Source organism: Pseudophryne corroboree, chromosome 2 (genome assembly GCF_028390025.1).
Source record: "Pseudophryne corroboree isolate aPseCor3 chromosome 2, aPseCor3.hap2, whole genome shotgun sequence".
NCBI lineage: Eukaryota > Metazoa > Chordata > Amphibia > Anura > Myobatrachidae > Pseudophryne > Pseudophryne corroboree.
The window spans coordinates 1,033,955,783-1,033,973,177 of record NC_086445.1 but is presented as its reverse complement, the minus strand read 5'-3'; the positions used below and the strand labels follow the sequence as shown (position 1 = coordinate 1,033,973,177).

Genomic DNA, 17,395 nt, shown 5'->3' with positions numbered 1-17,395 from the left:
TAGATAGATAGATAGATAGATAGATAGATAGACAGATAGACAGACAGACAGATAGATAGATAGATGTGAGAGATAGATATATAGATAGATAGATAGATAGATAGATAGATAGATAGATAGATAGATAGATAGATAGATATGAGATAGATAGATATGAGAGAGATAGATAGATATGAGATAGATAGATGTGAGATAGATAGATAGATAGATAGATAGATAGATAGATAGATAGATAGATAGATATGAGACAGACAGATAGAGAGATAGTTAGATAGATAGATAGATACAGAGCCGGCCATAGGCATAGGCAAACTAGGCAATTGCCTAGGGCATTTGATATGCCTAGGGGCACAAGCAGCTTCTGCTGATTAAAATGATATGCAGCATGCCTATATACTGTGTGTAGCATTTCGTATGCAGATACAGCCACAGTCTCACACAGTATATAGGCATGCTGCATATCATTTTAATCAGCAGAAGCTGCTTGTGCATCCTAACCACATAGCAATGCAAATAAGATGCATTTCATTAAAAGAAAGGTGCCCGACGTTAGCATTGAGGCAAGATTTATGAGGACACATCTGGATCCAAGCAGAGGCAGAGGTCACAGTGTTAGTGGCAGTGTGAGTGCTGTGTGCATGTGAGTGGGTTGGTTGTGCAGTAGTGTTCGGAATATGTGTAAGAAGCATTATGTGTGTCATGTAAAAATGTATTAATAATGTGCAACATATGTGAAAGGGGCACTATGTGTGTCATTATGTGTATAAGGGCATTAATAATGTGCGGCATATGTGCAACAGGGTACTACTGTATGTGTGTATAGGGGCACTAATAATGTGCACCAAATGTGTAAGGGGCACTCTGTGTGTCATTATGTGTATAAGGGCATTAATAATGTGCGGCATATGTGTAAGGGACATTATGTGTAAAAGGGCATTAATAAAGGTCATAATGTGTAAGGGGCATTACTGTGTAAAATTATGTGTATAAATGCATTACTAATGTGTGGCATGGCATTATGTGTATAAGGTGCTCTACTATGTGGCATTGCATATAGAAAGGGCACTACTGTATGGTCTAATGTGAATAATGGGGGTAATTCCAAGTTGATCGCAGCAGGAAATTTTTTAGCAGTTGGGCAAAATCATGTGCACTGCAGGGGAGGCAGATATAACATGTGCAGAGAGAGATAGATTTGGGTGTGGTGAGTTAAATCTGCAATCTAAATTGCAGTGTAAAAGTAAAGCAGCCAATATTTACCCTGCACAGAAACAAAATAACCCACCCAAATCTAACTCTCTCTGCACATGTTATATCTGCCCCCCTGCAGTGCACATGGTTTTGCCCAACTGCTAAAAAATTTCCTGCTGCGATCAACTTGGAATTACCCCCAAAGAGCAATATGGTGTGGTGTAATGTGAATAAGGGGCTCTACTGTGAGGGGTAACGTTTATAAGGTAAATTAATACTACTGTGTGATTTAATATAAATTATGGACACTATCGTATGATCAAATGTGAATAAAATTGCAGTACTGTGTGGCGTAATTGGAATTGGGGGTACTATTGTGTGGCCATGCCCCTTGCCAGCAAAAACACACCCCTTTTTGGGCTGTGTGCCAAATGTGCGAACTGTTCCTATTTAAAATATTGGGGGTACAAATACCAAAATAAGGACTGCTATAGGTGAGGGGTGATGGTGCTGGGAAAGAGGTACAAGGTCAGAGGCGGAACCAGCGGTGATGCTAGGGGGCACCAGCCAAAATCTTGCCTAGGGCATCATATTGGTTAGGGCCGGCTCTGGATAGATAGATATGAGACAGACAGATAGTTAGATAGATAGATAGATAGATAGATATGTGATAGATAGATAGATAGATAGATAGATATGTGACAGATAGACAGATATATAGATAGATAGATATGAGATAGATAGATAGATAGATAGATATGAGATAAATAGATAGATAGATAGATAGATATGAGATAGATAGATATGAGATAGATAGATAGATAGATAGATAGATAGATAGATAGATAGATGGATAGATAGATAGATATGAGATAGATAGATAGATAGATAGATGTGAGAGATAGATAGATAGATAGATAGATAGATAGATAGATAGATAGATAGATAGATAGATAGATAGATAGATAGATAGATAGATATGAGATAGATAGATAGATAGATATGAGATAGATACAGTAGATATGAGATAGATAGATAGATATGAGATAGATTGATAGATAGATAGATAGATAGATAGATAGATAGATAGATAGATAGACAGATAGAGAGATAGATAGATAGATAGATAGATAGATAGATAGATAGATAGATAGATAGATAGATAGATAGATAGATATGAGATAGATAGATAGATAGATAGATATGAGATAGATAGATAGATAGATAGATATGAGAGAGAGAGAAAGATATGAGATAGATAGATAGATAGATAGATAGATAGATAGATAGATAGATAGATAGATAGATGTGAGAGAGGTAGATAGGTATGAGATAGATAGATAGATAGATAGATAGATAGATAGATAGATAGATAGATAGATATGAGAGATAGATAGATAGATAGATAGATAGATAGATAGATAGATAGATAGATAGATAGATAGATAGATAGATAGATATGAGATAGATAGATAGATAGATAGATAGATAGATAGATAGATATGAGAGAGAGAGAGAGAGAGAGCGAGAGATAGATAGATAGATATGAGACCCTATAAATATATAACCTCAGTAAAATGCAGCCAGTGAGAGGGCTGGGGTCACAGTAGGGACATATTATTACCAGTCGGCTAATGCGTCGGTGACAGTATGTACTGTATAGTACCGAATAATCAATACACTATTAAAACATGATATTTTGCCTAATAATAATGATATGTGAAAGTTCTATGTTTAATCCTGGGCTATAGATCTGTATACAGTTCTGTCATATACTGTATATGGGGAAATACTGTATGTAGGAATATATTCTCCATCCCAGTCATTAATTGGACTAATTCCAGAAAAAGAAAATTGCTGCGATTCAACAAAAACAATGCGAAACACAGCTGCCTGTACAACACTGGCCCCGGATCAGTAAGGGTTAACTTACTGCCCGGTCGCGCCAGTTTCTGCAGACATGCGCATTGGTGATATATACTGACACGTTTGGGTTTTCAGTTACATATACTGTAGTTAAAGATGTTATAATTTAAATATTGTATTTATTTAAAAAGATATTTCATTGAAACAATATTGTTACTTAGAACGCTCACTAGGAAGGGTGTGGTCTCACTGCACGGGGGCGTGGTCACATTGGGTTGGGCAGTGCCACGTCCGTGGTGCCCTGTGCCTGCCCCACAGGGAAAGTGGGTGCTCTCAGGTCAGGTAAAAGAGGCAAGGAGTAGGGCAGCACAAATCATGGGCTCAACTCCAACCAGGGCCCCATCTGTGTGGAGTTTGTATGCTTTCCCCCCAGGTGCTCCACTTTCCTCCCACATACTGGTAAGATAATTGTCTTCTGTTCCTAGTGTGATTGTGTGTCTGTGTGATATGAAGTATGGATTGTAAGCGCCTCTGGGGCCCCATCACACTCCTGCACCTATTTTTTCAATACTTACTTCAGGACTCCTGTAGCAGTCACAGTGACTCTGAGCACTCGGTGGTGCACAGGTCTCCAGGAAAATGGAGCGGCAGGGACAATCACCGGGAAAATGGCCGCCATGCCATATTCCCAGAGACTTGGCTCCACCTAGTGCTCACAGTCACTGTCTGTTAGAGGGGAATGGGCCCAGACAGAGACTGCACACAGGCCTCTCCCTTTCTTAATACGCCCCAGATTGTGAGGTATACCAGTGCTTAGTGGCATTGTGGAGGCACTTGGTGCCTCGTGTCTCCATGATGATGCCAGCGATTAATGAATTGCTAAACTTTATTCTGTGGGACAGTAGCCACTGCCCACAATATGGCTGCCTCCGCTGCGGGTAGGTGAGGTGCGTATTAATCGCCTCCCTAACCTCCTAAGGAGCAATGTTCCACATATGAAATTCTAGTTATGAATATTAAAGGATCGGAAAATATATATCGACTTGGAAAGAGCCGCAGTGACGCTCGATGAAAGGCAAGAAGAAGCGTCAGCTCTGATTCCCATAGATTCAGCATCTGTGATTGATTCTACCAGACAAATGATCCATTGCGCTCCCCGGAGAGGCCGGACTCCGGTGTCAGTATCGCCTCCCTGCTGTGTCAGCTGTAGGTAAGATGCAGCAGGTCTGGTTTCATCATACTCCAGCTCGGATCTCATTCCCACGCCTGAGACGGCCCTTAACCCTCGCCGGGGCACAGGATCGGCCTCTGCCAGCCCATCAATTGCTGCATTGTCTGCCTGTGATAATGCCACGGCTCTGTGAAATGAGACCATTCTCCGGCTGTTGGCCGCAGCTGCAGCAAACGGGTCACGCAGTTGAACCGGGCGCAACAAAAAATAATAGACAGAGCAGGAGAAAATTAATAAGCAATTGTACCACAGTTATAAAAAACACACTGTCCTCATCATGCGCCCCGGCTGGCACCTCGCACTTGGCCCATGCCAGTCAGTCCCGGCACAGCCGGTGTAATCGGCAAGCAGCGCGTTTACTAAATGTTATACTACAATCCGACCCTGTAAGCCCAAGCTTTTTCTCTTTTGCGCAATACATTAAAAATTAAGGGGTCAGAGGATATTTAAATCTCCTGCAAACTTTTAGGTACGAGGGGACGACAGGAGAAACGACACACGCACCTCTGGCGACGGCTCTGATCTTTTGTTACCACTTGGCATCAGCGTGACACGGTAATGCCCCCTTAGTGGCCATAGCCCGGGGCAGCCAGTTTACCCTGTATACCTGAGAACGTTCTGTCAGTTTGGAACGGCTCCATTTATCAGCATGAGGGTTTGTCAATAATGTGAAGGGTTTGCCGTCTGCGGTGCTCCATTAACCCGTTCCGGGAACGTGCATGCGCCAGGCTCCTCAATTACTCAGCGGTACGCTACTGTAGCTTTCTGTATGATCGCATGAGAGTTATGTATAGAATTTGGGTTATATTTTATTTCATATGTTGTCTTATGTTATTATTTAATTATGTTCTAAGTTGCATTCAGCTCACCATTTCCTCCCAGCTCTTTTTCTCTAATAAGGAATCGGGTCTGTCCCATTTGTATGCATCCGAACATACATCAGGGGTCTTTTACATCTTATAATCTACAGTATATCAAGTTGGCTTTGCTGTACCTCTTCCCACTAGAGACGTGCGATTCAGTTCTTCAGAAATCTGAATCCACACAGATTTTGTTGATCCGTACTAAACAAAAAACAGTCCAATACGATCCCAAGGAGATCCGATCTGAACCAAGTCTCTGCTCAGATCTTCCCGCAGTTTGGAATTTAGATGTTAAATCTGAATTTTGGCATTTGGATTGCAAAAAGTGCATGTTTTTTAGCTGTTTTTGTAGTTGTTGTTTTTTTTAATCAATGATTATCGATTTTTAACCAGACCAAAAACGGATTCCGAACCAAAACACTTGAAAGTAGTTTTGCAAAACCAAACCACGAGGATGATATTAGAACCAAAACCAAAACATGGGGTCCGCACACACCTCTACTTCCCACTAAAGGCAACGGGGGAGGTGTTAGGGACAGCAGGTGCAGAACTATAGATTGTTGGGCATTATACTGTAGATAAATATGGGGGAGCCAGCAAAGCAGAACATCTTCCTGTAGTCTAATGGCCATTTGGGCTTCATTGTCTTACTGTATATGGCTGTGTGTGCAGGAAGTGGCGGAACGGTGGCTGGTGACAGTTGCGTGGTGGCTACGGGCGCCACTTCACCCTAAAGCCCCTTTACCATAAAAGAAAAAAAAGATTTGGAAGCGAGAGTGAGTTGAATGTGTCTCAGAGAACATGTCATGTAAAATAATAGAAGAATGAGAACTTTTAGGAGATATTATCTATGGTACTGGAACGTGCTACGGCTATATTACACTGTTATATGTACACTTCCCTGATAGGGTTACTGTGCTTAGCAGACGACAAGCCTCACACTGATAGATGGAACATTTCCAAACTGACACAACGATTTCAGGTATAGAGTGTAAACCGTCTGCCCCCGGATATAGCCACTAAGGGGGCATTACCAAGTCAGGCTGATGCCAAGTGTAATGAAAGATAATTACGGCACGGCCGGCGGCGGTGAATGTGTCGTTTCTCAACACCTGCGGGTAAAGTGTTTATATCAGGCCCATAAACGTTATCACTTCCTGCAAACAGTATCCCACGGATTCCTCAATTCTACACCACCTGAGACCTGGTGATAATAGGTTATAGTATCCTGATTGGCGCATGGCACAGCCAGGTATAATTTCCTATCGCACAGTTCCAGTGCCAGATTAAACCCTGTGGAGGCCCCAAGGTTTATGTACTGTAAGTTGCTAATAGGTACATTACATTACTACAGTATTTTCTCTACAGAGTCTTTAATGTAAATTTTATGTTTCTTTGAGTTTCTTTGAGTTGATTCATTATTTCTATCTTTTGGAAACAATGTAAGAAAGCTTGATTGTAATTCTCTTTCAAGATCAAATCAATATTATGTTGATCCATTGTCGCGGGGCCCCTAAAAGGCGGGGGGCCCATAGGCTGGTGCCTACTCTGCCTATTTGGTAATAGGCACTGTTCATACTGTATAGCTGTTCACCAGTTAATTCTAATTTATGGCTGTGGGCCGGTTATTTATAATGAAGCACACTGCCCGGTTATTCTGCGTTATGTTAGTCTGCATTAGGGTTTCCAGGATTAGCCACTTATAAGTGGACACGTAGGAAATGAATACGCTGTGTGGCCGCAACTGAGCTTCGGGTCTGCGGAGTGTGCTATTCCTGGGCTTGGAAAGACGTAAACACAGATTGTTCACAAAAGATACAATTTAATCAACCATTTTATTATTATTATTATTATTATTATTATTATTATTAATAATAATAATAATAATAATAATAATAATAATAATAATAATAATATATTCTGCACAGTATAGATTGAAGCCTGTAATAGTCACGGAATTTAAAAGGCGGAATGCCTTAAGTAAAAAGTTTTGGAACTACCACAAAAGTGCATCGATGGAATCCAATCTCCATCCTATATTTTGTCATATTGCATTCTGCATCTACACGCATATATCGGATATACACTGCAGGTATGGTATATATGAACACTAACTGAGAATATCCTACAAACTACATTGTATCATTTATACTGTTTGAATGGCAGTGATCGCCACCTAGTGGTTCTACATGGTGCATTTTGTAACACTTGCCATATTTTGGACGTTATCTCTTAGTTTGGGTAATATATAAGGGTTCTATAATTCCATCCTATAAAATTGGATTCATTTTGCCCCTAAATACTGCATCAGCACTCTATTTAATGCCATAGTAGGATAATATCAAATGTAATTATATGTTCCAATTCTAAAAAACCTCCTTTGTGTAGCTCCTTCCCCTTTGCCAATACCGTATACTGATAAACATAATGACATGTCACGGAAGAGGACTTTGCAAGCAGCGCCACGGCGACAAAGGCTAAAATTCGCTCTCATGCTTTGCAGGACATACAGTTCCTCTTTGCTGGTACAGCAATATTGTCTCCTTGATCTTCTATCCTGACCCTGTAATCCAATCTTAACCTTCTAATCTCTTTCTTTGCCCATCCAGCAACATGAAGAATGACAGGTGAACAAGAGACCAGAAGATGTCATTCCATTCGCCATCACTGACCCTTCCCGAGCCGACGACCGATCAGAAGGGGATGGAAACTGAAATATAATTCCATTCCGGAATCCGCCCGCACCGCAGGGGGTTAAAATGAGATGACTATCGTACAGATTAAAGCAAAAACCTTTCTCCGCCTTCAGAAGGGGGGAAAGAAAGAAGATATACAGTCTCATACAGTCTCCTGTCTTTTGTGACTGATCTGCAAGTTCTTGTGATCTTGGAGAGAAGAGAGAAACCAGAGAAGGAGCAGATGATTGGCAGCTACTGTGATTATCACAGGACATTTTAGATCTTGAAATGTAAGATGTTGAAAGGGACAATATTGCGCGGCGTGCCTTAAATTCTCGCTATTAATCACTTATTTGTCTATAAAACACAATTGCTCATTACTGATGAGAGTTTTTTTTGTTCTTAAACAGCTTGAAAAAAAAAACGAAAAAGAAAAAGAAAAAATGCAAAAAGTACGAGAAACGCAGTCGGCAAGAGTCACAGTTGTTATAATATTATTATCAGTGATTTCTAAGCCCACAGTGCTCCACAGCTGTGGGAGGCTTAGGAAATTGTGTTGCCGTTGATGGTAAGGTATATCTAATGGGAGGAGAGAAGATGGTAAGATCTATATAGAAAATTATGAGCTAGTGCTGGACACCAGAGGTGGAACTACCATTAGTGTAGCAGGTGCATTGCACCGAGGCCCCTGAGGACTTAGGAACCTACTGCTGTCCAGACCAGCAATGAATTATCCCCTGACAGAGGACAGAGTCTTATGGGACCTCACAGATATAGAAGACGCGCTATAGGCAGAGACACTGCAGAGGCATTGGATAGGTAGAATGTGAGCCGGTAGAGAAACGTGTCATGGTTGAGTGACAGGTGAGCAGAAGGGGCCAGGGCACGGACGAGGGTGGGTCAGACATTCATTGTCATGTTTGTTATATCAAATGGCACCAAATCTAAAACATGTATCAAGTTTATTGTACTGAGCGGGCATTTATTTATTTCTGCAATATTTTGTGCAGTCAGGACAGTGTTAAGATTTGTGATGTATCTAGAAGGTTAGACAACTTAATGGTGTAAAAATAGAAAAAAGTTTGGTTCTAGGAACAGATGGAGCACCATTTATCTTGGCGTATCTGCTGTGCCTAGGCACACTATGGATTATTAGCATAAACCCTTCATCTATTGAAGGAAAAGCCGGGAGGCTCCCAAAAATCGGGTGGCACCCCAGCCCCCCCGGGGAAGTGGGCAAGTCTCCCGGAATGCCGCTCACTCCAAGCCACATCCCCCTGCTCACCTCATCCCCTGGCTTCCCTCGGCTTCGCTGCAACTTGTCAGACAGAAGGGGGTGGGGTGATTTGTGCTAAATCGCGTCATTGTAGCCCCGCCCTCCGCTTTACAATGCTGGTAATGTAGGCATTGTAAAGCGGGGGGCGGGGCTATGATGACATGTTCACATTACCACGCCCCCGTTCCGCCTCCACCACGCCCCCTGCTTTGTGACCTGGCTGCTACCTCCCAGGGAGGGAGCAGCCTAGATGTAGGCAAGTATGATCTATTGTTCTCAGCTGCAATACAATACAGAGAGAACAATACAGCAGGGGATTAAGTCATTACAGCAGGGGATTAAGTCTGACTGCCCTGGATCAATTAATCCTATTAAAGGCCAAGATAAAGATGGCTCCATCTGTAGTCTTGAACAAGTTAAATTAAAGGATAAGACGGATGCGGTCAAATTCCCTGGAGCCAGGATCCCGACACTCAGAAGACCGACAGCAGGATTCCAGCGGTCAGAATCCCGATGGATGGTAAGTACGGGGGGTTAGGGTTACACTAGGGGAAGGGTTAGGCTCTGGGGGTGGGCGAGGCTTGGGTTAGGCTGCAGTGGGGAGCAAGCTGCACCTTTTGGAACACTGTGTACTCTGTTCAGTCACTGTCACTGCTTGTGACTGACATGTCCAACCCACCCAAAGCACACTCAATGGGTACTCTGAACCCTTCCTGCCTCTACCAAGAACTTCCTCTGTGATACACGCCGGGAAGCTTTTCCCTTGGCCAAGCCACACTGCATGGTCAACTGGCAGCATAATAGGCAACTTCCTGTGGTCTCTCTGCCCATCTAGCACCCAGGACACTTCAATAAGGTCAGGGCCGTCTTAACAGCATTGTAGGCCCCAAGCAAAGCAATGAGCTGGGGCCCCTACAGAACCATTCATAGGAACCAAGTAAAAGAAATGATAACACGCCCCTCCTCAGTCCTGCGCAGTTACTCTATGCATGATGCCATATAGTGAATGACTGTCAGCTGTGAATAGCATACTTCCAGCTCACTATATTTGGGCTAATTGGGATGTTTCCAATCAATCAATTCACACTGGTAGTTCATAGAGACTATCAATAAACAGTACCAGAGGTGGACTGGGATGGAAAACCAACCCAGGAAATTTATGGAAGCAGGGGGTGGGGTCTGTTGATGGGGAGGGATCCCTCCTTATAGGGCCTGATTCTGAGTTTGATGCAGTTGTGGCCTTTCTTGTGTCTTTTGCTGCAGGCGCATCTGTAACTTTATGCTAATGCTGCTACAATGCACTTCCCTGGTGAACATCCGTGCATTCAAATGTGCAAGGACTGTTTGCCCACTTTCAGCGTCTACGGGTGCTGCTATCGTGTGTAGTTTTTTTTGTCAAATACTGTGACAGAGGCAACATTCTAAAGGCCTACAGCCATATATATATGTACTACGGGATAGTACGTAGATTATGCATACACATAATAATCACAATATCAAAGGTGATCTATATTCACCATTATAGTATAAAAGCATAAGAGAATCCATTTTTGTTTCTAGCTAGATGATACAGCATTCATTTGAACTTTATACAGACTAAAAGTACAATAACAAATTGTTGGCTAGTATCAAGTCCACATACGCACATCCAAAGTCCAGTTTAATTCCTAATAAGGACACATGGTTAAATCACTAGTCAGTCACATCACGAGGATGTCTTGGCTAAATATCTCTTGGTTGTTTTTGCCAATTGTCCTAATATTGCATAACACTGTACTTAAGATGTATAAAATCATATGGGAGGGTTATAAGAATGGGGCGTAACTGTATGTTATAAAAATCATTGTTTTGACATGTATCTGTTGTTGAAGCATTTTGACCCAGGCTAAGAGAATGTAGTCTCTAGACCTGTATATGGGCGTGGTCCTTAAATAAAATATATGTTCAATTGCTTTCTAAATCTGACTATCATATAGTCATTACTTAACATTAACAACAACAACAACAACAACAACAACAACATGGTTAAAGTAGTATTTAACAATTTGGGGGCTCTGTCCTTCGGACATATAAATTTAAATCTCTTCATCAAATTCTCAAAGGGGTGTGCCAGCCAGCCAGCAGCTGAGGACAGAAGGAATATTCCAGGATCATTACAGCACTGGTAAGTATAAAATATCATGGTATGTGCTATATTCCAGTACGTGCTGTTTCTATACGTGCCAGCTGTCTGTGTGATTTTATTTTTATAATATAAGAATTAGTAAAAAAAAAAAAAAAAAAAAGGCAAAAAAAAAAAATTATGTTAAAACTGTGGTTAGGCAGTACATTTTGTATCATGTGCACATTTTACCTCTGACCGTATACAACTTTAATACAGCTGCATACTTGTCTTTCTCACCCCCAAAAGTGGGAGGTATAAGGAATATAATGTGGATGAGTAAGACAATTATAATTATTACATTGCATTTTTACATTGCATTTAAAAACTGACAGTAACAGGAGAAAACTTTCTCTAGCATCCATAGGGGATAATGGGATGGTGAATTACAGTGTGTTTACTGAAATTAGTATGTGAATTAGTGAATTAGTATTAGTAATAGTAAAGTGTTGCTGACAACTTTTACTATGGGAACTAGCATGAAATAGATTCACAAGCTTTCTATGGTAGTATGAAGTTTAATGGAGAAGTGTACATTGTGTTCTGGCATATGACCAAAATAACAAATTATGTGATAATGAGAGGGATCGTGATGGTGATAAAGAAAGCTATAGCATGTTTACTGCAGATGTTTGGGTTGATTTAAAACAACATTGTTTTAATACAACATAGTTGCTTACAAGCTAATATCCTACAGAACTTTTAACATTTCTGAAAGTATACTGGGAGCGATGTTATTTATAACAGCATTAGAACTTGATTTTTTTTTCTTTGAAGAGAGAGCGAGCAGGAGTGTGGTGTAGGTATGAGTACTCATCCATTATTGTGGATGGGAATTATTTCAATAAGACCCTTCCTTCCTCTTTTCTAAGCAGGAAATCCAGAGAAATTTATGACCGGTGTAAAGATCACCCTTTGAAAAACAGTGGTTGTGAGTATTGTACTCCACTTGAAGAAAGATTTATAGATTGATGTATAGATAATTTAGGATATTATTCTGAGGAATATCCAGTCCAGCAATACCATTAATTGTTGAAAAGATTTTGGGTAATGCTACTATGTAAATATTATTGCTAATTATTATTATTATAATTGTTAGATATGTATACAAAGACACTAGCATTGTATAGTAACAGACCAAAGTTCTCTATGTAAGTTACATTTGATGTGATTACCAAAACTTTATAGAGTTGTGAAATAGTGAAACAGTTACATGTGTATAAGATACAACAATATCTCAAGATAAAACTACTAGTGATAATATCAGCTACACATATCGGGTGTATTTCAGTTAGTGGAAATAAAATAGGTCAATAAGATAGTAAAGATTGATTTAAGGAAATGTAAAGGATTGTTACCATATACAAACCTAATGTTTCTAGATGTGCTAGATATAATGAGTTAGGTATATAAAAAGTAATGGTTACATAGGATGTTCATTCAAGTTTATGATTTAGTAAATGTATTTTACCAGGAGTAGATTCAAAGGCTAAAGGAGACATCATACATAACGGAAAATGTTAGTTGTCACTATGTCCTTAAAATATAATATACAATTGGTTACCTATTAATTCTGAAAATGTTTGCTATTTTAGAAAATTAATTTAGCAATTTTATAAAAAAAAAAAAAAACACATAATAACTTAAGAAAAGTTTTCTTGCAGGATAAACTATTCCTAAAAAAGAGTAATTGACTCAGTAATCAGGAAACATGTTCCTGCCACCAGAACATCAATAAAACCTCGAATTGGTGGAGGTGGCTAATAAGTTCTCCTATGGCTAATGGAGTCGTATGATTAATCAACTGGGAGTTGACGTTTTATTTCATTTAAAAGTTATTGATAACATGACTGAACTTTATGATAGGACATTCCAGGACATTGGACATGAACTATTACGATACCACATTGTTCTACATTCTTTAATACCACAAATTGGAGGATATTGTTGATTTCCGGAAACAGCACTTTGAGTTCACTGCTGTGCTTATTTAACCAATGACATTACAGATCCTGATACGTGTATTACCAAGTATATAAAGGAGGCCCAAAATATAAATGAAGAACTTTAACCAAGACATTATGATATGGACTGGAAAGGATAAATGTTTAAATCCTAGTATTCAATTTTTAGGATTAGGAAAATGTTTTTTTTTAAGTATATTGTATGTGATGATGTATTCTGTGATGAGGTTTATTCTTTGGTGACCCCGACGTAATTATAGCCATTCTTTTGATGTTCACTGTCTACAGGTGCGGCCTATGTTGTATTTAGAAGGCTACTGCCAGACGCAAAATAGCAATACTACATAAAATGATTATTAGCAACCTATACGTTCCCAAAAATTCCCCTGAGATGACAGGGCACATGGATAATGTCCCTTATCAGAGGGTGGAACTGTCAAATACTGAGGCAACATTCTAAATGCCTACAGCCATATATATATATGTACTACGGGGTAGTACGTATATTATGCATACACATAATAATCACAATATCAAAGGTGATCTATATTCACCATTATAGTATAAAAGCATAAGAGAATCCATTTTTGTTTCTAGCTAGATGATACAGCATTCATTTGAACTTTATACAGACTAAAAGTACAATAACAAATTGTTGGCTAGTATCAAGTCCACATACGCACATCCAAAGTCCAGTTTAATTCCTAATAAGGACACATGGTTAAATCACTAGTCAGCCACATCACGAGGATGTCTTGGCTAAATATCTCTTGGTTGTTTTTGCCAATTGTCCTAATATTGCATAACACTGTACTTAAGATGTATAAAATCATATGGGAGGGTTATAAGAATGGGGCGTAACTGTATGTTATAAAAATCATTGTTTTGACACGTATCTGTTGTTGAAGCATTCTGACCCAGGCTAAGAGAATGTAGTCTCTAGACCTGTATATGGGCGTGGTCCTTAAATAAAATATATGTTCAATTGCTTTCTAAATCTGACTATCATATAGTCATTACTTAACATTAACAACAACAACAACAACATGGTTAAAGTAGTATTTAACATTTTAGAGGCCACCATCGGTTGCACCATTGAAACGTTCACCAGCCCTAGGCTAGGTGCAGATCATCCGTCTGAGAATGGCCTCCAATGTGAGCAACCACTATCAGCAACACGGTCAATCTAGGTTACATCTGCATCTGATAAGCCAAACCCCTGTAACCACCTAGGAATGCCCAACACATTTCTAATACACTTCTTGGTGCGTGTCTCTGTACTGCAACTCTGTAGGAACATCACTTGGAGGGCAGCTAGCTTAACTGTAGATATCTCCAGTTCCTGGGGGTGGATTTCTCAGCTTTTAATGGGATAAAAAAAACTAGAGAGTCCCAGGATCTTGGGGATCAAGGTTCAGGACCCAGAGCAATCCATCAACGAAAATATAAAACTGCATACCAGGCATGTGGAGCTGAAGCAGGAACCAGCTGCTGGAAGGCTGATATCTCTGGTTCTGAGCATAGTAGAGACAAGCTGCCATTGTCCACCGGAAGGGGAGAGTCTCAGTTTTTGGTGGATACCCTCAGAAAAACTCTAAGTCAGACAGAACCGGAGATATGCAGCAGGAAGAGCAATTAGCAGGCTCAGACAGGAACCTCTGCTTTGAAGTTGGATATCTTCGGTTCCCCAGGGCCGATTTTAAAAAATTTGGTAGCCCTGGAAAAAGAAAAGTTTCTTGTGGGTCGCATCGCCAAATTCCGAAACAACTGATTGACACAATGGCAGAAAAAGAAAGGTTACGTCATGTTGCAGCATGGAATTCTGTGCTTTCCAAGTCTATCCAAATCACCATATGTCCACCTACATCAACTGACTAATGTACACAGGGGATAAAAAGTTCTAGGTAGAGTCTGCGGTCTGTAGCTGCATGCACAGGCTCAGGGTGATGAGCATCTAGCAGTAAAAAGTAATTACTTTAAGTCAAAGACTAAATGCGGGAAGTGGCCCAGGGGTCATAGGAAGGCAAGTGCAACTGAGTTAATAATTAATTACAGGGGATTTCAATGGCGAGCCATTTAGCCATGATCTTTTAAAAGGTGATACTGCAGATAGCTCCGGCTAGTCTTAATTAAGAATCACATTCCGCAAATCACATTTGGAAAGGGATTTATATGGAAAACTACAAATTGCTTAGAGGCTTCTGGACCCAAGGAGATTGAAAAATGCTGATTGGGGAAGTTAAAAGGAAAAAAAAAACACATGAAACATTGTTTAGTTAAATGCGGATAAGGACAGGGGTCACCTATCTGATAAAGAAGTACATTGCAAGAGAAAACATCCAATAGGCAGCCGGGACGCGAGGTCTGACCTCCGGAGTGCGGGATTCAGGGAATAAAGCGGAGAATATTTGATTATTGAACACTCCAAGGACACAGCAAAGCTTTTGAATAGGATTGTGTCTTTGTGCTTTGATGGAGCCTGGCAGTGTGCGCTGCCGATAGTTACAGAAATAGATTAATTAAACATGATAAAAAAAAAGTTAAAAAAATATAAAATTTCAAACAAATAGGTTCAGTATTCATCTCTTTGTTCAAGCGTTTATTCACAAAGCTCGGAATGGAAACGGTGATGCGGTGTGAAGTGTGAATTTCGGGGTCTGTATTGCTTCTGGATGAGACGGGTGTATATATTTCAATGTCTGCCTTGCCTCTTAAAGTGATGGTCGCATCGGAATCTTCAGTCAACACGTCTCCTGTTTTCTTTTTCTCATTGTTATATGCACAGGACATAGTCGCCCCCCTCCCAACCCCCCAATTCTTTATTTTAAACAGTCGACATTATACAAATAAAATAACTTGGTGTTGTAGAAACGTTATTTTGTTTTCCGATTTACATTGTGGCGTGATATATAACGCCACAGTGGGATATGGTGAGCTGAGAGTACACCTGCTGCTTTGCGTAAAATACCTAATTTGTTGTGTACCTTGACACAAAAAAACAGGCATTGCCTATGTCCGCTCCACATGAAGATCAGACACTTATACCTTCTCACACTTGGAGGGGAGGAGGGCATGGAAGAAGGGAACTAACATAAGGTGGGGGAGGAGGGCAGGGAAGAAGGGAACTAACATAAGATGAGGGGAGAAGGGCAGGGAAGAAGGGAACTAACATAAGATGAGGGGAGGAGGGCAGAAAAGAAGGGAACTAACATAAGATGAGGGGAGGAGGGCAGGGAAGAAGGGAACTAACATAAAATGAGGGGAGGAGGGCAGGGAAGAAGGGAACTAACATAAGATGAGGGGAGGAGGGCAGGGAAGAAGGGAACTAACATAAGATGAGGGGAGGAGGGCAGAAAAGAAGGGAACTCACATAAGATGAGGGGAGGAGGGCAGAAAAAAAGGGAACTAACATAAAATGAGGGGAGGAGGGCAGAAAAGAAGGGAACTAACATAAGATGAGGGGAGGAGGGCAGGGAAGAAGGGAACTAACATAGGATGAGGGGAGGAGGGCACGGAAGAAGTGAACTAACATAAGATGAGGGGAGAAGGGAAGGGAAGAAGGGAACTAACATAAGATGAGGGGAGGAGGGCACGGAAGAAGTGAACTAACATAAGATGAGGGGAGGAGGGCAGAAAAGAAGGGAAATAACATAAGATGAGGGGAGGTGGGAAGGGAAGAAGGGAACTAACATAAGATGAGGGGAGGAGGGCAGAAAAGAAGGGAACTAACATAAGATGAGGGGAGGAGGGCAGAAAAGAAGGGAACTAACATAAGATGAGGGGAGAAGGACACGGAAGAAGGGAACTAACATAAGGTGGGGGAGGAGGGCAGGGAAGAAGGGAACTAACATAAGATGAGGGGAGGAGGGCAGAAAAGAAGGGAACTAACATAAGATGAGGGGAGGAGGGCAGGGAAGAAGGGAACTAACATAAGATGAGGGGAGGAGGGCAGGGAAGAAGGGAACTAACATAAGATGAGGGGAGGAGGGCAGGGAAGAAGGGAACTAACATAAGATGAGGGGAGGAGGGCAGAAAAGAAGGGAACTAACATAAGATGAGGGGAGGAGGGCAGGGAAGAAGGGAACTAACATAAGATGAGGGGAGGAGGGCAGGGAAGAAGGGAACTAACATAAGATGAGGGGAGGAGGGCAGGGAAGAAGGGAAC

At 40.9% G+C, this 17,395-nt stretch overlaps 1 protein-coding gene and 1 long non-coding RNA gene across 5 annotated transcripts in view; one reads left to right on the top strand and one right to left on the bottom strand.

The window, feature by feature from the left end:
- Positions 1-17,395, bottom strand: part of LSAMP (limbic system associated membrane protein) — a 1,024,508-nt gene that overhangs the window by 933,055 nt on the left and 74,058 nt on the right. The gene's annotated exons all lie outside the window — the stretch shown is intronic.
- Positions 10,580-14,227, top strand: LOC135050336 (uncharacterized). 2 transcript variants are annotated; one of them, XR_010241601.1, is made up of 3 exons: positions 10,580-11,269; positions 12,142-12,197; positions 12,931-14,227. It is a non-coding gene; the product is annotated as an uncharacterized LOC135050336 (long non-coding RNA). The 2 variants fall into 2 exon arrangements; XR_010241602.1 differs by having other exon boundaries at positions 12,139-12,197.